We start from the raw sequence: 26911 nt of genomic DNA, 5'->3' as shown, positions 1-26911 counted from the left end.
CTAAAAATTTTAGAGCAAGAATAACATAAAAAAGAAGTTAAACGCATTTTGGTCAAATAATCTCTTTATAATCTAACCTTATCAAACCATAGCGCAGCCAATCTTTTGAAGGGATCTTGAAGAATGCCTTAGGTTAGATTACGCCTTGTTTTTCTTTTCATTAGAATGCATTGTAACATCAGCGCTAAAGCGGCCAGACCTATTGCGTAAAGTCGTATCGCAGAGACATGATTCGTTGAATTGGGTTGAGTTTGAGCACGGATTGGTCATACAACAACATAGGGGAGATGGAGGTAAGACGGCCACCCTAGGGGAGAAGTCTAATAAAATTTACACAACAGATTATTTTGATCTCAAATTACGTACATATTGTTCTTCTACTAGTCTATTATAGAAATGAAATAAATTAGTTGGTCTAAAAACCAATTTTCAATACTTTTCAGCAATTTAAAAAAAATAATTGAAATCGTATAATATGAAATACGCGGGGTAAGACGGCCACCCATGTGGGGTAAGACGGCCAATGCTATAAATTAACTTAATAACTTTGCTAAATCCACCCAAACACTTACATGGTTGGTTCAACAGACTTCTCTGAACACCATAACTATTTTGGTTGAAAAAAACCAGGTTTCAAATGTGAAGAAAAATGCTGTTTAAAAAATTTCATATTTTGGCTCAGTGAATTTCATGTTATTGCGACCACATTTTATGAAAAACTATGAATTTTTACTACAAAACAAACACAATTTGATACAAAAAAATTAGTTTGTGTATTTCGATTAGAATAAGTAAATCAAAATTATGTAAGGGACCATCCATAAACCACGTGGACACTTTTTTGGTAATCTCGAACCCCCCCCCCTCGTGGACAATTGTCCATACAAAAAAAATCTTTTTGTATGGAGCGTGGACAATCGCCATACACCCCCTAAAGTGTTCACGTGGTTTATGGATGGTCCCTAAACAATATTAAAAATATTTGAAGACAGAAAAACATATTGTTATTTAACAAAAATGCCTAAGTTGTAATTCATGAAAATTACATCCAGTTTCAAGTTCGGAAATATTTTTTTTATTTTGAGCTATATACATGGGTAATTCTCTACCAACTCACACGAAATCGGGAAAAGTTGCCCCGACCCCTCTTCGATTTGCGTGAAACTTTGCCCTAAGGGGTAACTTTTGTCCCTGATCACGAATCCGAGGTCCGTTTTTTGATATCTCGTGACGGAGGGGCGGTACGACCCCTTCCATTTTTGAACATGCGAAAAAAGAGGTGTTTTTCAATAATTTGCAGCCTGAAACGGTGATGAGATAGAAATTTGGCATCAAAGGGACTTTTATGTAAAATTAGACGCCCGATTTGATGACGTACTCAGAATTCCGAAAAAACGTATTTTTCATCGAAAAAAACAATAAAAAAGTTTTAAAAATTCTCCCATTTTCCGTTACTCGACTGTAAAAAATTTTGGAACATGTCATTTTATGGGAAATTTAATGTACTTTTCGAATCTACATTGTCCCAGAAGGGTCATTTTTCATTTAGAACAAAATTTTTCATTTTAAAATTTCGTGTTTTTCTAACTTTGCAGGGTTATTTTTAGAGTGTAACAATGTTCTGCAAAGTTGTAGAGCAGACAATTACAAAAATTTTGATATATAGACATAAGGGTTTGCTTATAAACATCACAAGTTATCGCGATTTTACGAAAAAAGTTTTGAAAAAGTTACTTTTTGCGTTTCTCTTTGTTTCGTCGTCCGTGTCTGTCGCGGGTGACCATGAACGGCCATGATCGATGACGACCAACTTTTTAAAACTTTTTTCGTAAAATCGTGATAACTTGTGATGTTTATAAGCAAACCCTTATGTATATATATCAAAATTTTGTAATTGTCTGCTCTACAACTTTGTAGAACATTTTTACACTCTAAAAATAACCCTGCAAAGTTAGAAAAACACGAAATTTTAAAATGAAAAATTTTGTTCTAAATGAAAAATGACCCTTCTGGGACAATGTAGATTCGAAAAGTACATTAAATTTGCCATAAAATGACATGTTCCAAAATTTTACAGTCGAGTAACGGAAAATGGGAGAATTTTAAAACTTTTAGTGTTTTTCGATGAAAATACGTTTTCGGAATTCTGATTACGCCATCAAATCGGGCGTCTAATTTTACATAAAAGTCCCTTTGACACCAAATTTCTATCTCATCACCGTTTCAGGCTGCAAATTATTGAAAAACACCTCTTTTTCGCATGTGCAAAATGGAAGGGTCGTACCGCCCCTCCGTCACGAGATATCAAAAAACGGACCTCGGATTCGTGATCAGGGACAAAAGTTACCCCTTAGGACAAAGTTTCACGCAAATCGAAGAGGGGTCGGGGCAACTGCTGTGTGAGTTGGCGGAGAATTACCCACATACCATACCAAACAGCTTAGAACACCATACGCGGTGCCCGTGCTGTATCAAGAAGGTTGTTCCATGTTGCTCGGTTCTGGGCTGCAGCTCGCCAGTCTCCTAGGTTGCAGATCTTTCTTAGGTCCGCCTCGATCTGATTACCCCATCGTGCACGCTGCGCTCCTGCTCTTCGGCCAGTGCCGCCATCCGGTCGCGCGCGGTCAAAGAGCATCCTGACAGGATGGTCTTCGTCCATCCTCGCGACATGGCCGGCCCACCTGAGCCTCCCGATTCTCGCCAGGGTGACGATGGTCGGTTCTCCCAGCAGCGCGTGCAGTTCGTGGTTCATGCGCCTTCGCCACTCGTTCTGAGCTGTACGTACTCCACCGTAGATCGTTCGCAGCACCTTCCGTTCGAAAACTCCAAGGGCTCGTTCGTCCTCTTGCCGCAGCGTCCAGGTCTCGTGGCCATAGAGGGCAACCGGTCTAATCAGTGTCTTGTACAGGGTCAGCTTCGTGGCGCGTTGCACTCGATCAGATGTCAAGGTTTTCCGTAATCCAAAGTAGGCGCAATTCGCGGAGTGGATACGAGTCCGGATCTCTAAGCTGGTGTCGTTGTCGGCCGTTACCAGCGATCCCAAGTACACGAATTCGCTCACCTCCTCCAGTTCATCGCCATCCACAGCTAGAGGGGTGAGTCTTGGGGGGTCAACGTCCTTTGAGCACCTCCTGTTGCGACGAGTAAAAGAAGTCTTTTGAGCTGACACCCTGTCTTTCTGTGGGTGCATGTCGAGCTAAAAGCTATATTTATTTGGTTAAAAAATGTTTACAAGTCAGTATAATTAAGCTTACATTGGTCTTCTTCCGCCAGGCCCAGGTCACACTTGCCCGCTCTGCTCTCTTACTAGTCACTGCCCTGTGATAGTAGATTAAGCTTTAGTTTTAAGTACTAACACTAGTTTTAAGTTTTAACTAAATTAATTTCAAGTGCATGTACTAACACTAACCTTTAGCAGCTGGTTCCAAACCGCCACGATAGCGATAGTTTGGGATCTGCTTTTCAATTTACATTTTTAACAACAAAAAATTATAAATAAATTAAAGCAAACTGCACCGCAATGTCGCACACATCGCGGTTTCGTGCGGGAACAAAATTCTTTTTCTTTTGTTTACATCCATCTTCGCTGAACCATCCCCAGACACACGTCGCGAATGTCACTCGTGACATTTGTCACCGGTCTACGCAACGCTTTGTTTATGACGCGCTGCTTCAGCGGCGTCGTTACAATGGGCCGGCGCAATTCACCGTAACATTTCCCCGACCCGTGAGGAAGGTGTGGTATTACCAGAATTTCCTCACAACCAGTACGTACGGTCGCGCCGAAATCTTTTGATTGCATACTCAATCTAGAACCCATTGCAAAACAAAGCAGCATCTTGACGGTGAACTCGAACTCGGTTACGTCCCCAACCCGTGTGAGGGTGACCTGGTTCGGTCTCCGGCTTCTTTCCCAGCGTTACACGCCAACTTGAATGGCGAGGTTGAAGACGCTTCACGAGAACCCGTCTCCTTACCGCTTCTCTCCTGATCCTGATGCATACGCTGCTTGCTTGCCGGCTCCGGTCGTCCTAATGGTGATATCCTAGCCGCTTGATTCTTGTAGAAGTTGGCGCTGGTGCCACCGACGGTCACTTCGTGATCCTCTGTGTCATCGTTCTGTGGCTTTTGTCCCGACGGACCTGACGGACGAGTTGTCACTAATCCCGGCGCACCTGACGGATCCATCGACTTTAGTCCCGGCGAACCTGACAGACCTTTCGACCTTCTTCCCGGTAAATCTGCCGAGAATGATGACTTGTCCCGGTGTGTCTGACTGACACTTTGCCGACTTTGACAAACAGAGATCGGGTGCAGATCGTCTTTCTTCCCTAACCAACTTGTCCTCCAACTCTTGATCCCGTGTACTAAAAGTTTCCACCCGAATTGCAGCTCCGTCTTGACCTTGGCTCGCTCAGCATCGCGCTCTGACAGCTCCTGCCCTTGCCGGATCTGTGGTTCCCGACGTACCCGCTCCGATGGTTGCTCCACTCGGAACCTACGGGCCTCAGGATTCCCCAGTCTCGAACGAGCCCTCCGCCGGAGGTGGACGATGTCCCGCTTGTGCTGGCGACCTTCGACGACTGCTTCTTCCTCTGGTGAAACTTCTGGGACGGTTTTTGGCTTTGTCGTCGGATGAAAGAATGATCCAGAGCAGCGATTATACCGACGATGCCATCTCGCTCTTGGTGACCACCGCTTACTATCCACTCCGAATCCAGCCAGAGCCATAGCTGGCAGTGTGAACCGACTTCCTCCTGGTTCATGGCGACCGCAATCTTTTAGAATGTTGCGACGAGTAAAAGAAGTCTTTTGAGCTGACACCCTGTCTTTCTGTGGGTGCATGTCGAGCTAAAAGCTATATTTATTTGGTTAAAAAATGTTTACAAGTCAGTATAATTAAGCTTACATTGGTCTTCTTCCGCCAGGCCCAGGTCACACTTGCCCGCTCTGCTCTCTTACTAGTCACTGCCCTGTGATAGTAGATTAAGCTTTAGTTTTAAGTACTAACACTAGTTTTAAGTTTTAACTAAATTAATTTCAAGTGCATGTACTAACACTAACCTTTAGCAGCTGGTTCCAAACCGCCACGATAGCGATAGTTTGGGATCTGCTTTTCAATTTACATTTTTAACAACAAAAATTATAAATAAATTAAAGCAAACTGCACCGCAATGTCGCACACATCGCGGTTTCGTGCGGGAACAAAATTCTTTTTCTTTTGTTTACATCCATCTTCGCTGAACCATCCCCAGACACACGTCGCGAATGTCACTCGTGACATTTGTCACCGGTCTACGCAACGCTTTGTTTATGACGCGCTGCTTCAGCGGCGTCGTTACAATGGGCCGGCGCAATTCACCGTAACACCTCCCTTTCATGTACTTTGTTTTCGTCGTATTCATGGCCAATCCAATTCGTCCTGCTTGCGTCTTTAAGGCGGTGTAAACACTTTTCACCGTCTCTAGGTCTCTCGCTATAGGCAATCAAACGTCATAATTACGCCCCACTAGAGGGCGCTGAAACTTGGGGTGATGTTTTCATTATAACCTACAGCGCGTAAGTTGGTTTGCAATTTAAAATTGTTTTATTTCATCATAAAATCAACATTAATAGCAAATTATACCATTTTCAGGTAAGAAATAAATAGCTTAATTGATATAAACGAAAATATTTTTGTGATGGCCGATTTAACCTGTTCATTATCTGATTCAAAATAAGGGAATGTTTTAATCAACCAAAACCTAACTAATCAATTGAGAATGTAGATAATTCATGTGAACAAATATTTTTTAAAGTCACTTATACCATAAAGGCAAAGCTCTGCTTGAAAAATGGTAATTGGAATGATTTTCAAAATTTGAAATCTAACCTCATTCTCGCGTTTTCAATCCGGATCTCAGAATTTTCAATGAAAAAGGCAACTTAGCAAAAAAATCAAAAAGTCAATCGATAGAACTTTTTATTTCTTACCACCTGTTAACTTTATTTTATTCCAAAAGATCAATTTTCTTTTAAAAAACATTAAAATAGTTTTCACTCGCCTTTGCACTTATCGCGCAAAAACGTAAACGTAACCTTGCACTAAAGTTCTCCTACTCGGATGTAGGTGGCGAATCGAGTTTTTAGCTTTGGTTTTGGGGGCCTATAATATCAATGTCGTCCGCATAAGCAAGAAGTTGGACTGTCCTGTTGCAAATCGTGCCTCTCGTGTCTATACCCGCTCTTCGCACAACTCCCTCAAGTCCGATGTTAAACAGCGCATTGGATAAGCCGTCACCTTGTTGTAACCCTTGGTGCGATTCGAAGGGGTCCGCTAGCTCCCCTGCCACTCGCACGTGACACATCACACGATCCAAGGTAGCCTTGATCAGCCGAGTCAGTTTGTCCGGAAATCCGTTCTCGTGCATGATCTGCCATAGCTGTTCGCGGTCGACTGTATCGTACGCTGCCTTGAAATCGATGAAGATGTGATGTGTGGGCACGTTGTACTCACGGCATTTCTCGAGGATCTGCCGGAGCGAGAAAATTTGGTCCGTGGTGGCCCGAGCGCCAGTAGGGGCCCACGAACCTCCGTGCGTACGGTGTCAGCAGACGGCAGAGGATCTGGGAGAGGATTTTATAGGCCGCGTTGATAAGCGTGATGCCGCAGTCCAGCTTATCGCCCTTTTTGTAGATGGGGCACACGACACCATCCATCCATTCTGCTGGTAGTTTCTCCTCCCTCCAGATCTTAAAAATCACCAAGTGGATCGCCCTCGCCAACTGCTCTCCTCCATATTTGAAGAGCTCACCTGGTAACCGATCCTTACCGGCGGCCCTGTTGTTCTTCAGCTGCCTGATCTCCTTCTTCACCCGGAAAGACAGATCAGGTGCCGGGAACTGTTCGTCAGCAGCGGGCGGTCCAAGTTGGGCTTCAAAGCCGTCTCCATGCGCTACATCGCCGTTGAGGTGCTCGTTGAAGAACTGCTGCCACCTGTTCAACACCTCGCCTTTGTCCATAAGAAGGTTTCCCTCGGCGTCCCGACAAGTGTTGGCTTGCGGCGCATAGCCTTTGCGGGACCGGTTAACTTTCTCGTAGAACTTACGCGTCTCGTTCTGCCGGAACAGCTGCTCCATTTCGGCGCGATCGCGATCTTCCAGCTGACGCTTCTTGAGCTTGAAGACCGTTCTCTGCTGGTTCAGCGCTTGTTTGTATCTGGCCACGTTCTCATCAGTTGCAGCTCTCAGCTTCACCGCATAAGCTGCTTTCTTCTCTTCAAGTAGCCGCTGGCACTCCTCGTCGAACCAGCGCTGCTTTCCAACTCGGACCGTACTACCTAGCGCGGCTTCAGCGGCACTGCCGATGGCCGAGCATATTCTGCTCCATCCATCGTTGAGCGAGGCAGCGCCGAGTTCCTCCTCCGTTGGCAGGCTCGCTTCCAGCTGCTGCACGTAGTGCTGAGCCGCAGCCGTGTCCTGCAGCCGCTCGGTGTTGAACGGCGGTGGGAGCCGGCTCCGTCGTCGGTGATACGTCGTCGACAGTTTTGAGTGCATGCTTGCACCCACCAGGTAGTGGTCCGAGTGGATGTCCGCACCGCGGTACGTGCGGATGTTCCGTATGTCCGAGAAGAATCGGCCGTCGATGAGGACGTGGTCGATTTGTGTTTTTGTTCGTTGGTTAGGCGATGTCCAGGTGACTTTGTGGATGTCTTTCCGGGGGAAGAATGTGCTCCGTACCACCATACCGCGGGAGGCTGCGAAGTTGATGCACCGCTGGCCGTTGTCGTTCGTGACGGTGTGCAGGCTGTTCGGCCCGATCACCGGCTTGTACATCTCCTCCCTTCCTATGCGGGCGTTCATATCTCCGATGACGATCTTGACGTCCCTCTGCGGGCAGCTGTCGAACTTCTGCTCCAGCTTCGCGTAGAACGCTTCCTTCTCGGCATCGGATGATTCCTCGTGTGGGCAATGTACGTTGAAGATGTGATAGTTGAAGAAACGGCCTTTAATCCTCAATCTACACATCCGGTCGTCGATCGGCTCCCAATCTATCACACGACTCCGCATCTTGCCCAACACTATGAAGCCGGTTCCCAGCTTGTTTTCGGCTCCGCCGCTCTGGTACATGGTGAGCTCCAAAGCATCATCCTCCCACATCTTCGCTCCCTTCCAGCACATCTCTTGCAGCGCTACAACATCGAAGTTGCGGGGTTTGAGCTCGTTCAACAGAGCGTACTCATACCCATCGAAACGTAGCGATCTGCAGTTCCATGTTTCGAGTTTCCAATCGGTGTCCTTTTCGTGCCTAGGTCTATGCCGTTTGTTCCGGATCCTTATTCCTTCTTGATTGTTCGTAATACTTGAATTTTCGGTATGCAGTCGGATTGGGGCTGCGATACCTAGTCTCGGGGTGGGGCTGCCACCTTGAAGCTACCGAGACCCAGCTCCGGTTTTCTCTCGACACCGTAACGGGGGCCTTTCTCTCGAGGCCTAACGGTATAGCTACACCCTCCGAAGAGGATGGAGCCCCCTTCCCTGTCAGCATACTACCATAGTTCCCACCGGGGTTGGTTACCCGATCTCTCCAATGGTTACTAGTATCCCGGCTAGCGCCGCGGGGAGGCCAGGGTATCGGAGTTACTGAACAAGAGGATAATGGACCACTTGGTGGGTCTATTTTATTCCTGCGGTACTCGAAGTACCTATGGTACGCCATGTCCAGTCGTTCGCCAACCGAGCTATATTTATACTATTTTAAACAATATTTCTGGCAAAGGTGACTCCACATGCATTATTTAGCATGAGGAACAGTATTGCTGAACATTTTAGTAATATTCATTAGTAAACTTTTTAAAACAGTGGGGCACTATGGTACATTGGGTGGTCAAGTTTCAAAAAAGTGACCTTCTCCAAATATTTTTTGGTATTTTTTTCTCGAAAGTAAACATTCTAACTAAGAAAAATCCAAATTTTCAAAGCTCTAAGTTTGTTCATTACGGAGATACGCAAGCTGAAACTCAAAAAATGGAGTAAAAACTAGCGTTTTTCGTGAAAAAGGCTGATTGTTTAATTTTAACATAGCTCAGCCATTTTAAATATTTTATTAGGACAATTATACATCGTTGGAAAGGTAATGAGATAAGCTTTGAAACTATTTATAAATAAAATGTTGTTTCCAAACCAAAAACTGAAGTTTTCATCGAATAACTGGAGCATTTTTTTGACAAAACTTATTTTTTTTGTGTTTGTTAATCGAGTACTTTTTTTGCTAACCGATGCTAAACATGAAACTAAGATCACTTGAAAGATTGGATTATAATCTAACATTGCTGAAATTTCCAGCGTGCGATTTTTTGCGTTTTCGGAGATATGCCATTTTGAACATTTACGTTTTATCAAAATTTGCTGCAATCTACATATGCGCCCGTTTATTTCACTTGCTTTGCTACCTACTTCGTGGGCATCGTCGCTTCAAAAATCAATAACTGGTTTCAAGAAGTTCGAAATGACTTTATTGGAATGTTCTGTTGCCTACATTTAAAATTGAGTACCTTAGTCAAAATAAGGTATTCGTACCAAAGTTTCTCAAGCGAAACTGGAGAATCTCAGTTTTATACCGAAAAAAGTATTCAGCAAAATGTTTACTTAGCATGATGAATTTCTGCGATCAATCTATGTTGGTTAGTACAAAACATCATAAAAAGTACCTTTAACATATCCTGAAGCTGTCACAAACTCTATAATCAAATGAATTTTAAGAATATGGTTTGTATTTTATCGTTTTACTTCATAATTAATATTTTGAATAAAATTAATTTTTCTGTTATTTGATTTAACAATTAAAATTTTCGCAATTTATGCCCGTTAGGGTGGGGGGGGGGGGGGGTTTCTCAAGTTATATGGCATGGACTCACAAAAAGAAACACACAGTAGTAAATAATAAATATTTGACTTAAAATGAGTTTATTACGCTTAACCAAATTTTGTTGGTGGGGAGGAGGAGAGGGGGAGGGGGGTGAATGTAAGAGGAGGGAGGGGTTGTGTCCTTAAAGTGGGGATGTATTAGCTTATCCATAATTTAATAATATAAACTTGCAATACAATATATACGCAATTCTGTTGCACTTGCAAATGTATGAAAAGACTATTTATTATAAACAATCAACTATTGAAAAACATGAAAAGTCATAAAAATCGACGTATATCATTTCAATACCATACAATTACCCAAATTCGTATGAAAAAAAAAACATTTAAAAAGCAAAAAAATTATTTGGCCGCTTGTTTGTATGGAGATGGCCTATAGTGGGGTGGCCGTCTTACCCCGCCTGGCCGTCTTACCCACAGCTTCCCTAATTCTGAATTTTACGGGGAAGGAAGAAGGAAGGAGTAATCAGACAAATTTTTTTGGGCATATTATCTGATATATTTATTCAAGTTTTTGCATCCTTTCAAACATGTGCAATTTTTTTTTATCAGCAAAGCTGTGCATTTAAAAAAAACATTTCAGCGAGTTTTCGAATGTTTCAAACGTCAGCAGAGACTTAAATTTTCAGCATCGATAATTATGATTAATTTATGTATTTTTTTAATTTTTTATCATTTTAATTATTTCTCTTAGTTTACCAATAATACCATAAATCACACAAAATGATTATTGTTATGCAATTTAGCGAAACGTCCATTCGGCGACACAACATTCGGCAAAACAACATTCGGCGAAATGACCGGCGGTGAAACGACATTCGGCGAAATGTACCAGATTCGTGCTGTGAGATGTTTTGGTTGAATTTAAAAAAATATAATTCAAATACTTTCAGAAATCTCGCTTACTTTTTCAAAAGGTCTTATGTGCATAAGAAAACCCAAGGCGCATTTCTGAAGTTTTTTTTAAAAGGTCCAATAAACCAAATTTTCAGTTTTTACTTTTTGGGTGTTTTTGAAACCGCCTTGAGTCAAGGGTATTGAAAAACACCCAAAAAGCAAAAACTAAAAATTTGGTGTTTAGAAAAACGACTCTACAAATAAAAGTTTAAAAACTAAAAATCAGAGGTGCGAAACTTATCACTTCTCTTGTTCTTTGTATGAATGAAAATATTGAAACCATCAATCAGATAATCATCAAATTTGTATTGACTTGTTTTTGTTTTAGACATTTAGAAAAATTGTATTGAAACAAAAACAAACCTTAACTGACTCTTTCATTGAACTCGAAATGGCTTGAATTAAAGACCTAGCAGTGTTGCATATCCGGCATCAGAGGCAGAGCACAAGAAAGTACCAAGAATGTCCGCCCTGCTCGTCCATCCAGCCCGATGTCTTCGAAGAAAGCCTGCTCGAATTTAGCTTATGATCTCCAGGGAAAAGGGCCCTTGCCGAGGGGGAAGGGAGCAGAAAATGGCACAGTGGGATGAGAATAAATAATGGCAAATAATCATCGGTGTGGACTTTAGACGGTCGATTGCGAAATTTAGTCCCGCTGTATATCGGCTCGGATGACGAACAAGGACCTAGGTCTGACGTCCGGGGCTTGATTGAAATTTGGTTGGTTGCGTTTTTCAGATGAAATTTGCGAAGTTGAAGCGTTGAATGGCTCGTTGTGCTGGAAAAGAGGTTATTACCAGCCGGACCCTAAGATGACAGTTTTCGTGAGTTGCGCGTATTCACCGACAGATGGCCAGTGGGCCTCGTCGGATCCGCCCATTAATTACGCAACTCAAAATTTGCATGGGAAACTTTTTTTTCGTGACGGCTTTCGTGGCACTCTCCTTTCAACTTTTCTAGACTAATATTTGGACGAGGCGTATCTCTAAGCAAGTTTTTACAAAAATGATTCCAAACTGCTTATTTTGTCGTTTTAAACCGAAACAAGGCAAAAACTATATTTATTTAAACTATACGCCATTTTCCAAATTTTGGCTAGATAATATCAAGGGCCGCCATCTTAGGCCCACTGGGCCCACAAAAAGAGGTACGCTCAGTTTGTATGGGAGCTGTCAACATGCTTCCGGGCTGGTTATTACGGAACCAGTCAGCCCTGTGAAAACATTTGCCAGCCCCGTACACATGGCGAGGCCGCAGAGCCCTCAGATGGAGGTTTGACTGTAAATGCATAATTGTCGTACAAGAAAACAGCTGTTCTTTTTTGGTTTTCTGGTAGAACAATTTGGCAATTATGTTTTTTGTTAATCAATGCACAAATTATTACATAGGACAATTTAGCTCTTTTTTGTACAGCCCCTCGTAGGCATGCACATTTCGTTTTGAATGCATTCCAAGCTTCTGGTTTCCGGTTCGGTCTGGTCCGGTTGACTCCACCTGATCTATGCGGAGCAGCAGTTGAAGCCGGGACCCGTTTGATCTCCAGGTTCTCTTCCTACGAGGAAAAGGGAAAAATTGCGGTCCCAAAGAAGCAGTTCCGACGCTCGTTCATTTCATCACTTCTAAGGGGCTCTCGAGTGAGATTCGCAATGAAAAGAGGGGGGCCATAATGGTCAATAAATAAATTCAAGTGACAGTTTATTGCTGTCGGCTAATTTTGCGTCGATGTATGAAGATTGGCGCCCTGAGAGAGGTTCTGCCAATCCGACGGCAATCCGAGAACCGATGATCCCTGGACTTTCTTGGCAGGTTGTCTTCCAGCCAAAGCTAAAGGGTGAGCCAGACGATGAAGTCAACGACTGTGAAATAGAAATGTCTCCGGCGGGATAAATAATCTGTTTGTTTATGCCTGGGAATGCAGAAGGAGATATTTTTCAGCCCGACTGGAGCGGATTCTTCCCGTCGGTCGGTCCTTTTGCGGTGATCCGGGGGTGGCAGCGACCGCAGCGTAACGCCAGTCAGCCAGCCAACGCGGTTGAATGGCCAACTTTAGGCTAGCCTTTCGAGCGGTATCGAGTTGTTGTTGTTTCCCCGGAGGAGCATAAATTTTGTACCTTTTCACCGGTGTAAGACCGGAGCCGCAAGGAGTTAAAGTGGATTTGCTTCGGGGATTTTTTATCACCGCTGGTGAATGTTTTGGAAATGCACATAAAAATGAGGAGATTTTAAACGATACACAGAAAAAAAATCATGGTAATATTACATCTGGGAAGGGGTACATCTTTTATGTCAGAAAAAAGGTGTAATTTTACCTCTGGAAATGTGTAATTTTACCACTTTTATGTTGTAATGTCACTTTTTCAGTCTAAATTGAGGTAAAATTACATCATAAAAGAGGTAATATTCAACCTTCAAAAATTAATGCTTCCAAATTTACATTATTTTTTCTGTGTAGGTAATTTCTAATGGATAGAATGGTTAAAAATGTGTACGAAAGTGTTTTAAACAAGTTGTTTAGTTCCGTAGTAACAGTTCAATAAGAAGAATCTGCGTTTTTAAACAAGCGGTCTATCCCCCTTTTACTTGACGTGAACTGTCACTTGAGCAAAAGGGATATACTGCTTACAAATGAAGATTCGCCCTATTTAACTGTTCCTATGGAATTGAAGTTAGGCTACAGTTATGACAAACTCAACTACATACCATGCTTTCAATGCAATTCTTTAAGCTTTTTTTTAATTACAAAAACACATGAGGAAAAAGTTTTTTTTGGTGAAAAATGTATGCAGAAAAATACTTTTTCACTTATTTCGTCAGCAGAATCGTCTTCTAACGTACCCAAAATGTTGGTTCATGTGGGAAATTCACCCCAATGGGCAATATACCCGTTTAGTTTTTAACTTATACCCAATAAATTTTGAAGTCGGCCTTTCTGACAAACACCCTTACAAACGGTACACAAAGTACACTAGCACAAAAGGTGATTTCTAGTGGAGTTCAGTAAAAGTGAGTCTTTCTGAAATATATCTAATTGACAAATTTTAATTAAACTTATATCTTATGGCTTTAGTAGCCGTACAATTATATATTACAATTTTGTGCCTTTTCATTATATAATTCTAAGAGACCCAGCAAAATAATAATAAAAAAGTTATATTTTTGGACAATAAAAAGGAAACAATATAAAGTTTGACAGAAAACCAGTACTACGTTCTGTTCAGAAACTCATGTCAAACATTTTGCTACAAAAAGCTCATGAAAAGATGATTTCTATAAAAAGTTCTACCGTAAAACGGGGTGACTTTGATAGCCGGGGTGGCTTTGATAGGTTTGAGATTTTTCCGCAAAATGAAGAGTACAATTTAAATACGTACGGAATGGTTTGGAACCATACTGACCATGGTAGAGAAGTACTCAAAGTACCTCAAGAAGAACTTTTCATGACATTTGGAAGGTTTAAAAAGTTAGTTAACTATTATTAAGAAAATGTTGTTGAAAGGCATTATTTCAAACTTCTCAAAGTGTCATGATTTTCTCAATGAACATGATTTTGAATCGGAAAATGGAATACATTTTCGGATTCTTTGCACAATATTCCACTAGAAGAAGGTAAACTAATTTTATAAATATGAAATAATATGGGTAATTCTATACCAACTCACACGAAATCGGGAAAAGTTGCCCCGACCCCTCTTCGATTTGCGTGAAACTTTGTCCTAAGGGGTAACTTTTGTTCCTGATCACGATTCTGAGGTCCGTTTTTTGATATCTCGTGACGGAGGGGCGGTACGACCCCTTCCATTTTTGAACATGCGAAAAAAGAGGTGTTTTTCAATAATTTGCAGCCTTAAACGGTGATGAGATAGAAATTTGGTGTCAAAGGGACTTTTATGTAAAATTAGACGCCCGATTTGATGGCGTAATCAGAATTTCGAAAAAACGTATTTTTCATCGAAAAAAACACTAAAATTTTTTAAACATTCTCCCATTTTTCGTTACTCGACTGTAAAAAAATTTGGAGCATGTCATTTTATGGGAAATTTAATGTAATTCTCGAATCTACATTGACCCAGAAGGGTCATTTTTTCATTTATAACAAAATTTTTCATTTTAAAATTTCGTGTTTTTTCTAACTTTGCAGGGTTATTTTTTAGAGTGTAACAATGTTCTACAAAGTTGTAGAGCAGACAATTACAAAAATTTTGATACATAGACATAAGGGGTTTGCTTATAAACATCACGAGTTATCGCGATTTTACGAAAAAAAAGTTTTGAAAAAGTTGGTCGTCATTGATCATGGCCATTCATGGTCACCCGCGACAGACACGGACGACGAAACAAAGAGAAACGCAAAAAGTAACTTTTTCAAAACTTTTTTTTCGTAAAATCGCGATAACTCGTGATGTTTATAAGCAAACCCCTTATGTCTATATATCAAAATTTTTGTAATTGTCTGCTCTACAACTTTGTAGAACATTGTTACACTCTAAAAAATAACTCTGCAAAGTTAGAAAAAACACGAAATTTGAAAATGAAAAATTTTGTTCTAAATGAAAAAATGATCCTTTAGGGTCAATGTAGATTTGAAAAGTACATTAAATTTCCCATAAAATGACATGTTCCAAAACTTTTTACAGTCAAGTAACGGAAAATGGGACAATTTTTAAAACTTTTTTAGTGTTTTTTTCGATGAAAAATACGTTTTTTTCGGAATTCTGAGTACGCCATCAAATCGGGCGTCTAATTTTACATAAAAGTCCCTTTGACACCAAATTTCTATCTCATCGCCGTTTCAGGCTGCAAATTATTGAAAACACCTCTTTTTCGCATGTTCAAAATGGAAGGGGTCGTACCGCCCTCCGTCACGAGATATCAAAACGGACCTCGGTTTCGTGATCAGGGACAAAAGTTACCCCTTAGGACAAAGTTTCACGCAAATCGAAGAGGGGTCGGGGCAACTTTTCCCGATTTCGTGTGAGTTGGTTGAGAATTACCCATATGTCTTTATTGAACTTTCTTATAATAATTACATTTCATTTACATTCTAAGTGGTATGGCTAAATGCTCTTCATCTTTATTGTATTTTTCGTTTTATTATTAACTGTTCACATTCATTTATTTGTTTCAAATTGTTTTACATTTTTGCATTGAATCGAATACATTTGGGTAAAAAAGAAAAAAAAAATAACTTTAACAACTAATCCTAACTTAACACTAAAATAAAAATTCTTTGAATTATTCAAAATAATTAGAACGAGTAAACTACGAACTGTATTTTAAGATGAATGCTGCAAGCGTCCTTACTTTTTCCTGGTGAGTTTTGCAACCACGCAGTGTTGTTGTCATCTCGATAAAAATGTTTAGAATTTCTTGTTGTGAAAACAGGTCACTGCTGCCTTCATCCGTTGATGCTGGTTGGTTTTCCCTCGGTTGCTGTCTGAAGCCAGGAGGTGTTGCGTTCTCTGCAACTTTTTGCCGCGGATTCAACGGCAATGGCTGCAGATTTGGAGCCACTCGAACAGATCCCGCTCCTGGTGACGCCAAAGCAGGAAAATCCACGTCCGTGAATGCTGGTGGTGTTTTGCGACGGTTTGGTTGGTGCCTCGTCCTCGCTTGCTGCCGAATTTTTACAAACTCAGCCCGTTTTGGGCAGCTCCGAATTATGGTTGAATGGTCGCCGCCGCAATTGAAGCATTTGGCTTCGATGTTCTCGTTGATTGTTTCGCAAGCTTGAGTTTTGTGCTAACCTCCGCAGGTTGCACAACGACTCTTGATGAAACATGATGATGTTGAAAATTGCCGAACTACCTTCAGCTCAGACGGCGTTGTCGATCCTTTCTCGAGATGAACCAGGTACAGTTGATCACGATACTTGATGTCATTGATGTGTTTCGTCATCTTGAAGACTTCGATCACGTTCAAGTTAAGAGTTTTGAGCTCTTCTTTCAGCACACTCACATCCATGTCATACAGGCCACGGAGGACCTGTTTCATGGAGCGTTTACCTGGATCGTCAGGGCTGTAGTATTCAATCTTTGTGTTGTTCAGGAAATCCCGAACGTAGTTGTAATCCTTTCTGGTAGGTAGCAGAACTTTGAGTTCATCAGCACACAAGCGAATGAAAGCTCGTAAAGCACCAGATTTGATAAACCCGGTCAGCCACTTTCGCACCGAATCCGATGACGATGTTTTCACAAAAATGGGTGGCAACTTGTCCCGTCGTTCAAATTCTTCCTTCTCGCTCACGTCCACAGGGAGGGTAGCGAACTGGTTTCCAGACGAATTTTGAGCGTCCTTGCTCAAACTGCCTGGCTTTGCAGGTAGCGCTTCGGCATTCTTTAGCTTCTTCAAATCTGCCGATCCTACTCGTGAAGACCGCCTCTTTTTCTTGCCGTGAGGCATTTTTTGCACTGTTTAGCACTTTTTTTTATGTGTGAGGGACGCACGTCTGACTCGCTTCTCTGCTGATCGCAGACTGACCCTAGTATAGAGAGTTTCCCCTTCTTAAAGAATGAAAAAATATCAATTAGTGTCAGCAGTTATCACAAGTCAACGATCAATAAATATCAATAAATCAGTCAACGATGCCTATTTGGAGTTGGGAGACTTGATTTATGGTGATTTGTCAACAAATAACTTTATTTATGTTAATTTTTCGAAAAGTGTACAAACTTTTTCGCACCTTTTTTGATTTTTGTAATAGTATTTGTTATAGAACTTTTTATAGAAATCATCTTTTCATGAGCTTTTTGCAGCAAAATGTTTGGCATGAGTTTCTGAACAAAACGTAGTACTAGTTTTCTGTCAAACTTTAAATTGTTTACATGTTTCATCACAAAATGTGCATAGTGCCCAAGGGGTGTAAATACTTTTTTTACATACTGTAAGTCTTTGGATGACCAAAACATCACAACATACACGACTTAAAAAAATATTCGGATCAAATTTCCATAATGTTTAAGCTTCCTACTCATACAAACTAACTAGTTGTGGTAAATTAAAAATAAGCTTTGCGAAATATTAAAAGGCAGACTAAATATACTAATAAATTAAACAAATCAATTGCGCAAAATGCATCAACATTAATTACTAATAGAAAAATACAGCGAAATTTCCATGAAAAATACTAAACATTGGATTTAAAATAACAATTCTATGAAACAGAGAGTCACTAGTTACGAGAGTAAGCTGTAGGTTACAATATCCAGTAGGTTGATCCAAATCCGAGCAAGACTAAATTCCAAATTTCGAATCTTTTTATCCAGTTTGTACGGAAAAAAATCGCCATAGCTCCGTGGTAGCCGGATTCGGGACACCCTAATATTTATCAATAATGAAGTTATAACTATTTAGAGGTCAAAGAGTTTGTTTTTAACAATTCGTTGTTCTGCTAGTAAATTTAATTGAAAAAATAAGTTGATTCAGACTTAAACCCATCCATTGCAATGGATTATATAAATTAACTATAGGTCCTTCTGTATAAAAACAAATTCACTCTTTATTTCAACAGTACTTTGAAAACTGTAAAGTACGTCCACTAGAAATGCAATGTTTCTAACACCAATCAAGTCCCACTCACGTAACATTTTCAACGGGAGCCCAACTACAGTAGTGTAGTGAATAAAAAATCCTCCAAATTTCACTTCAGTTTGCTCTCCACTGGATCACTAAAAACCCGTGCTCCATCGCAACACAGCTTCGCGTTTAGTCCAATAACCACAACATTAGTGCCCACTATCGTGGTAAGTGATTGTCGCTTTGGCGCGGCCACGGTCACCGAAAATGTTCCTCCGTGCACAAGGGCGGGTACCAGCACCGTTTGAAGTGCACCTGTTCCGCTAAACGTGTGCCATCATCATCAGAAGCAGCAGCAGCAACAAGGAAATGGAAGCATCATGTATCCGAATCAGGCGAATGTTTTATTCAACATCATCGACGCCTGCAACTTCCCGTGTGCTGTGTGGCTGTGCACGTGATCATGCGACAAAAATTGAAGGCCAAAATAAATAAAAACCACCCAAAAACTGGGGCCCGGCAAACAACCTCATAGAACTAGTAGTAGTGTGCAAAACAGAGTCATCGGGAAGCGGATTTGGCGGGTCAACTTTCCGGGGGTTTGAACTGTAGATTCGAGAGCCCGAGGCCATCACCAGAGCTACTGCTGACTATAGCTGACGGTGACCGGTCGTAGGGGAGGTTGGGTAATTTAAGTCATAGCTGTTGATTAGGAGAAAACATCGCACGATTCCTTGGCATCTACTAGTGCAAGTAGGTTCAATATTAGGACAATCTCCACCAACTCACACAGCAGTTGCCTTGACTTCTTTTAGATTTCTGTTGACTATGCTCTGAGGGATATTGTTGATCCCTGATCACGAATCCGAGATTCTTTCAAATATCTCGTGACGGTAAGTGTTACGGTCCCTTTCATATTTTTTTCTGTAAAACATGCTCTTCCCGGCAAACTTCGTCCTGCCCTTTTTTGGTTTCCTGACGTTTCTTGCTTGTTTGCTAATTCAGCCTCCTGTGATCAAAATTTGGTTTTACCCAGCTTTTCCCAGACAATCTGCAGATTTTCCGGAATCGGTTCCAGAGTGGCCAAAGTTGTAACTTTTTGGCGTAAGAACCTTCCTTGTACCTATACGAATCCAACGCAACTAAGAGCACCTCGATCCGACGCTCCGTATTGAACTGATTCGCGTTCGAACAAAACCGTCGAAATTTTTATATATATGGGTAATTCTCCGCCAACTCACACAGCAGTTGCCCCGACCCCTCTTCGATTTGCGTGAAACTTTGTCCTAAGGGGTAACTTTTGTCCCTGATCACGAATCCGAGGTCCGTTTTTTGATATCTCGTGACGGAGGGGCGGTACGACCCCTTCCATTTTTGCACATGCGAAAAAGAGGTGTTTTTCAATAATTTGCAGCCTGAAACGGTGATGAGATAGAAATTTGGTGTCAAAGGGACTTTTATGTAAAATTAGACGCCCGATTTGATGGCGTAATCAGAATTCCGAAAAACGTATTTTCATCGAAAAAACACTAAAAAGTTTTAAAATTCTCCCATTTTCCGTTACTCGACTGTAAAAATTTTGGAACATGTCATTTTATGGCAAATTTAATGTACTTTTCGAATCTACATTGTCCCAGAAGGGTCATTTTTTCATTTAGAACAAAATTTTTCATTTTAAAATTTCGTGTTTTTTCTAACTTTGCAGGGTTATTTTTTAGAGTGTAAAAATGTTCTACAAAGTTGTAGAGCAGACAATTACAAAAATTTTGATTTATATACATAAGGGGTTTGCTTATAAACATCACAAGTTATCACGATTTTACGAAAAAAAGTTTTAAAAAAGTTGGTCGTCATCGATCATGGCCGTTCATGGTCACCCGCGACAGACACGGACGACGAAACAAAGAGAAACGCAAAAGTAACTTTTTCAAAACTTTTTTCGTAAAATCGCGATAACTTGTGATGTTTATAAGCAAACCCTTATGTCTATATATCAAAATTTTTGTAATTGTCTGCTCTACAACTTTGCAGAACATTGTTACACTCTAAAAATAACCCTGCAAAGTTAGAAAAACACGAAATTTTAAAATGAAAAATTTTGTTCTAAATGAAAAATGACCCTTCTGGGACAATGTAGATTCGAAAAGTACATTAAATTTCCCATAAAATGACATGTTCCAAAATTTTTACAGTCGAGTAACGGAAAATGGGAGAATTTTTAAAACTTTTTATTGTTTTTTTCGATGAAAAATACGTTTTTTCGGAATTCTGAGTACGTCATCAAATCGGGCGTCTAATTTTACATAAAAGTCCCTTTGATGCCAAATTTCTATCTCATCACCGTTTCAGGCTGCAAATTATTGAAAAACACCTCTTTTTTCGCATGTTCAAAAATGGAAGGGGTCGTACCGCCCCTCCGTCACGAGATATCAAAAAACGGACCTCGGATTCGTGATCAGGGACAAAAGTTACCCCTTAGGGCAAAGTTTCACGCAAATCGAAGAGGGGTCGGGGCAACTTTTCCCGATTTCGTGTGAGTTGGTAGAGAATTACCCATATATATAGAAATTATAGAAATTTTTATATATATATATAGATTACTCATAAAAAAAGAGCCAAGTTTAACTATCAAAATGTTCAACCCTCAAAAAAAAAAAAATCTTTTTTCTGTGTATTTACTTTTTTATTTATTTACTTAGGTGGTCATAACTTGAGACAGGGTTGCTACAGAGAGAAGGGAAATACTCAATACTCTTTCGTTGCTAGGTCTTCGATCTTTTGGACTCGTTTCGGTAATGAGTGGCTCATAAATATTGCAGTTTTGGCCCTCCTCTCGTTTGATTTTACAAAAACAAAAAAAAAAAACAGACTGACTTTAACATTCTGTGATGCTTAAAAATATGTCCCTTTTGACAATCTTTACCCCGGCGCTCGCTACACCTGGCTGACCCGGTCCCGACCGGAACAACAAAAACGCCACCAGAATCACATCCCGGTGGCCACAATGTGGCCGGGTCCAAAGTCAAACACTGCCTTACCCCCTCCGAAAACGGGTTCCAATGCATTTTTCCGATGACCGACCGTGTGTGTGTGTGTGTGTGTGTTTGGTGGCCACCAGTTGTTGCATCATTCAGTGGGTGGTTGTTGGGTGACGGGGGGAAGAGATTCGTGAGGTTACCACGCGACTCTGCGGTGCTGTTTGTATCGGTATGTGTGTGCGCAATAAAAACAATAATAAAGATTCGACGTGCTGGAAAACACTCCCCGTAACATGATGGCGATTGGGGTATAAAAAGGTGGTCCAATACAGATATAGCGCACCACCACCACCACAGTATCGAAACAATAATAATAAACGAGGCAAGTTTTTAAAATAAGCTTCGTTTTCCATTTTTAATAACAAAAACAAAAGCAGAATTTTTCCACTCTGCTCACAAAGTACGTTTGGGGGCCGTGTTTGTTATTGCTGCATACTTTCGCTTTATTGTGATCTTTTGGGAAACTCAATTCAATAGTTTGGAGGTTTTGTGTGTGTTCCGTTTCGTATCATGTTTATCTGATAGGATAAGAATGTATTGTGCATTTTGTGGAAGGATTTTTTATACTTTTTATCATCAAAGTTCATGAACATGATTTGTCTTTTTAAAAGCTATCAATGTTACAGTACCTACATTATTTCACATCGAACCAGCAGGATTCAAATCAAAAGTGTTCCGGTTTGACTCACATTTGGCAAACATCCCCATGCCAAAATAATTAAATACTTTTTTTTGTTAGGTGATAACAGTAATGTTTGTCCTAGTTTGGGTATTAAATAATAGATGAATTTTAGACGATCTACGAAAAATTTTTTTTTTTTTCTAAAGTCATATCCCCACAAACTAATTTCAGGCTAACTTATTTTAGCTGGCACAATAAGATAAACAAAGGTTGGCTAGAACTGGAAAGACATTCTGTAAGCAAATCCGGTAACTCTATGTTGATTTTGGAAACATTTCAATGATTACAAATTCGACAACATAGAGTTACCGGATTAGCATAGGGGAGAGTGGGAAGACTTGATCCCCTTTTTGGTATCGCACTATGTTAGGCTGATAAGGGTATTCAATCAGATGAATTCTTCGAGTCATGCCAACACCCAAAACTGGCAGCGCTAGTCCGAGAGAATGATGGTCTCGAGTCGAGAGAATAGTGGTACCATTCACGGACGCAGAGAACACAGCTCGAGATGGGCGATAGAACTATTCTCTCGAGGTTCATTTGCAAAAAAAAGTTCATCCGTCAAACAAAAAACCAAAAGTGTCGACAACGGGAATCGAACCAGAGACCTTTGACAAACCAATCCAATGACTTAGCTGCCTCGGCCACCACAGCTTGGTGACCATGGAGAAGTCAGAAGTCGATGTATGACACTTGTTGGAGATTTATTGATTCAACTAACGAATGAACTCATCTGTTATGATGGTGTGAGTTGGTACCATTATTCTATCGATTTTGGCACTTAGCCCTCAATAAATTTTGAGAGAACGATTATCTCGATTCTGAGTTTTGGGTGAAGCGTTTTAAAACATATTTTAAACCAGCATTTTCAAAATGTCAGGGGTGACTTCACCCTCCTTTCAACATTTTGAAGAAATCTTCAGCAAAATGTTTCTTATTAAACGAAACTATTGATTTTCTATCAGTTACAGCAACTTTACGTGATGCCTGAACATTTTTGTTCAAAATATATTAAGTTTAATACGTAAAATATTAAAAAAAAAAACAATATTTCAATAAACATTCTCTTTTAAACCAATATTGAGCATGTTTACAAAAGCTGATAATTTGTGTTTACAAAATATTTGAAAAATGGTTCCATTTGCAGTAAGTCTTCTACAGCTATAAAAAAATACCAAACCTGTTTATTATGCTGGAGGCTGATTCCAGTGACTGTAAAAATGGACGGATTAAATCTCCCCAATTACACTTTTTTTAAACAATTGTTTGTAAAAATAGTATGACGATAAATTTAACGTCCAATGCGACAGGGTTTTGTTGTTGATATGTTTACCAAATAATTCATGTATAAATAATATTTTTTTCATAAATTATAAGTGTTTGCTATACATGTCAAAACAAAAAAAAAGATCTCCTGGAGGTTTTTTTTGCAGCTTTTTTTGAAAAATGTGTGTCAAGCAATTGCTTTTTTTTGTTTTCCACATTGAGTGTGAGTCAATTTCGCACATTTTTCTAGTACAAAGCACTGTAATGGGTGCTGAAAAGTTAAATTTGAGTGTTGAACTAGTATCGAAAAGTAAAAATTTTCAACATTTTTTTGTTTTGAATGGTGAATTTATTAAACACATGAATATTTGACATAAAATTCAATTCGGAGCGTTTTTCGGAATTGCAAAAAATGTTGTAAGCAACTCGTTGCAAAACATGATTTTTTTCAGAACACGTCGTAAATAGAAAAATAGATGGTAATATCATCAGGAAATGGTGACAGATTTTGTATCAAAAAATGTGAAATTTTCCATCAGAAAATGATGAATTTTCATCAGTTTTTGTTTTTTCATCGATTCACATTTTTGCACATTTTTTTTATTGTGTATCTTCTCACGGTCATTGGAAACGGTCGTGGATAGACCTAGGGGTTCCCAGTTGGAGTGAAAAAAATCAATTTGTGGAAAAATTATGGATTAAAATTTTGCTTTTTTATCACTTCTCCGACATAGGAATAAATGTTTGAACATGCTCGCAATTTTTTTAATCGGTCGGAAAATATTATTTTTCTTGAAAAAACTATCATTTTTAATCACATGATCACCCCTAATTTTGGCTCGATGCCGCCATTATGCGACCGCTTGCTCCGTTTGTTTGTCAACAAAGCTGCAGCTGGATGGTAAGACGAAGTGAGGGGGAAGAGATTTTGACATTTTTATGCCCGCATCTGGCCCGCCGCCTATTTCGTCGGTCGTTGAGTCGCCGGTCGTTTCCAGCGACCGAGTCCAGCTAGGAACTGATTGTACAATAGTAATACTACTCAACATATTGATGATATTCAACCTGCCAAATTTTCAACATTCCAAAATTCAACTTTTTTTGCTGTGTAGCTTAGAACATCTCAGTAAAGTAAAAAAGCAGTTACTTTGGAAAGTACGCAACTTACGGCCGTCATCTACCATCAACATAGAAAACATGCTGGTTTAAATACTTGCTTTGAAGTTGTTTGATATGAACATGGAAACGGCAACTTACCGTAGAATTTGATTTTTTCACAGAAAAAATGATGGTAAAATTCAGCAGGAAATGGGGACAGATTTTGTGTCAAAAAATGATTAATTTTACCTTATTTGAAAATGTTGAATTTTCATCAGTTTTTGATGAATATTCATCAGGTTCACATTTTTACACATTTTTTTAATGAAATATTACTCAAAGAAAGAGGTAATATTCAACCTGCCAAATTTTCAACAATCCAAATTCAACTATTTTTTCTGTGTTCCAAACCATACGTCAAGTTTCTAATTTGACTATTTTTCATTGTAGAAGATCTGATTCCATTTCATTAATTCAAATTCCTTAGTTAAGTGCGATTTTTTAAGTAAAGTGATTGCAAATAGGCCGTTACTTTGATCAATCACTGTTCACAAATAAAGAGTACTGATTTTTTTTCCAAAATACTATTTATTGGTTTTCTCATCTCTGAGCTGGCTTTAAATTACGCCAAACTGCGGGAACGCACAATTTCCTTTATCACACAGATTGAAACAAGTTAATGCTATACTGCGTTGTTGCGCAACGATTGCACAGGTGATGACAAGTCTGTTGATTCGAGCAAACACGCCCGAGTGTTTGATGAAGATCCGTTTCAACAAACTTCCCGTTAATGTGTCGATAATGTTTGTTTATTCATCAACAGCAGCAGCAGCAGCAGTATCGTCTCGGGAGCGATTTCCTTGCACAATAATCGACTGACTTTCCTGGTATCCTGCTGATGACCTGGTAAGGTAAGGTGACACTGAACATACAATTTAGATTAACATGTACAGAGCTGATGCTCTAGCATTGGCTTTCCACTCCCCTTTCCCTCATCTTTAGCGTCAGCTTCCTGAGTCTTTCCGTTTCCTGGAGCGTAAACGATTAGATTGAAGTGTGCATCCGTCTGGCTGGTTGAATGTTGTGACCACATTTGTGTGCATTGATGGGTGGTGGCGTTATTGTTCAGGCCATCTTCTATCATTTGTTTTGATTAACATCGACAGACGGTATCCGCTCAATGTGATTGCTCAAAGCACCGGCTGTGTCGTCCGATTTGTAATGATGACCTTTGTCCTAGAAAGATAGACAGAGAGAGGATCATTCTTGCCATAGACCTTTCCACCTATATTCAAATCAAATTTTAAGGAGTGGTGGTCGTCTGGAGAATGTTCTATAATAATACAAAGTAATTACTGTTATTTAATTTCGCTGAGATTTGATCAAGATTTTTCGTGCGCAATTTCATGGAGGCGCATGGTACTTTAAGTTCGTTTGAGTAACTTGGCACCAGAGCTGAAAATGTCAGGGTTCCTGACGCGAAAATCGGCGACGCATACACGATTTTTTCAGATCCATTCACTGAACCGCAAAATTGTGACATAAACAAACCCGACTCAGTCGTGAGTGCCCTAGCTCACTGAGCAGCTGCAATGCGAGGTAGTAGTCGACCAACGCTCATTCGACGTTGCACGCACACACATAAAGAAACAAGTTTTTACACAAAAAGTTGGTATTTATGCGTGGAAATGTAATTTTCAATATAAGTTATGGTTGTTTTAAGTGTTTTGCACAGTCTAGAACCATTCAATTGTTTAAAAATAATCAAAATAGTGTTTAGAGAGGAAATTACGAGTCAGTCATACGACACGAATTGAGTGAGTGTAGCTCATTTTTTCACGTCTCTCATTCTCCAGCAGCCGACCGGCACGAGTCAGGCGGCAGTGGTTGAACGGACACAGTAGGCTTACAGTCACATGCTAGCAGAGAATTGACATTTTGGTTTGCTTCATGTGTACGCTGGGTTGGAAACATTTTGCAGGCCTGCTTGGCACAGTAGGGTGGAATCTAGTCATATGGGAAAATTGAAAATGATTAAAATCCAATCAGCAACACATTTTTTGAGTACCTTTTAGGGTACAATATATGGAAATTACTATGGGAAAACTAGCATTTTCACAATTTTGAATTTACAAAATTCATGTTTTACTATTTTATGAAACCAATACCTTAGCAGTATAGCCCTGCATGTCCTGAACAACATAAAGTATGGGGCCAAATTGCTTCTAACAAAAGAACTTCTACGGTGTTAGTTTCATGAAATAATAAAACATGAATTTTGTAAATTTAAAAATGTGAAAATACAAGTTTCCCCATGGTAATTTCCATAAAAATTCCATTCGCTTTGCGTTAAACGTGTGCTTAACCAATCGCTCCCAAATTTTGGGAAGTTGTTTGGGGACCCTAAATGGGACCAAAAAAATGTGTTGCTGAAAAAATAAATTTTCGGTTCCACCCTATTGGCACAGTTTTCAAATGGCCGCTCCACAATCCAAACACTGACCCTTAC

General features: G+C 40.1%; 2 long non-coding RNA genes across 2 annotated transcripts; both read right to left on the bottom strand.

Annotated features, from left to right (window-relative positions):
• Positions 1-3180: 3180 nt before the first annotated feature.
• On the bottom strand, positions 3181-3431 carry LOC119770576. Its single transcript, XR_005278898.1, has 3 exons — positions 3410-3431; positions 3255-3318; positions 3181-3203 (listed from the first exon to the last, which is right to left on the bottom strand). It is a non-coding gene; the product is annotated as an uncharacterized LOC119770576 (long non-coding RNA).
• Positions 3432-4835: 1404 nt separating this feature from the next.
• Positions 4836-5086, bottom strand: LOC119770712. Its single transcript, XR_005278957.1, has 3 exons — positions 5065-5086; positions 4910-4973; positions 4836-4858 (listed from the first exon to the last, which is right to left on the bottom strand). It is a non-coding gene; the product is annotated as an uncharacterized LOC119770712 (long non-coding RNA).
• Between the last annotated feature and the right edge of the window lie 21825 nt (positions 5087-26911).

Source organism: Culex quinquefasciatus, chromosome 3, assembly GCF_015732765.1.
Source record: "Culex quinquefasciatus strain JHB chromosome 3, VPISU_Cqui_1.0_pri_paternal, whole genome shotgun sequence".
NCBI lineage: Eukaryota > Metazoa > Arthropoda > Insecta > Diptera > Culicidae > Culex > Culex quinquefasciatus.
Note: the sequence above shows the minus strand (reverse complement) of the source record. Positions and strands in the feature narration are given on the sequence as shown.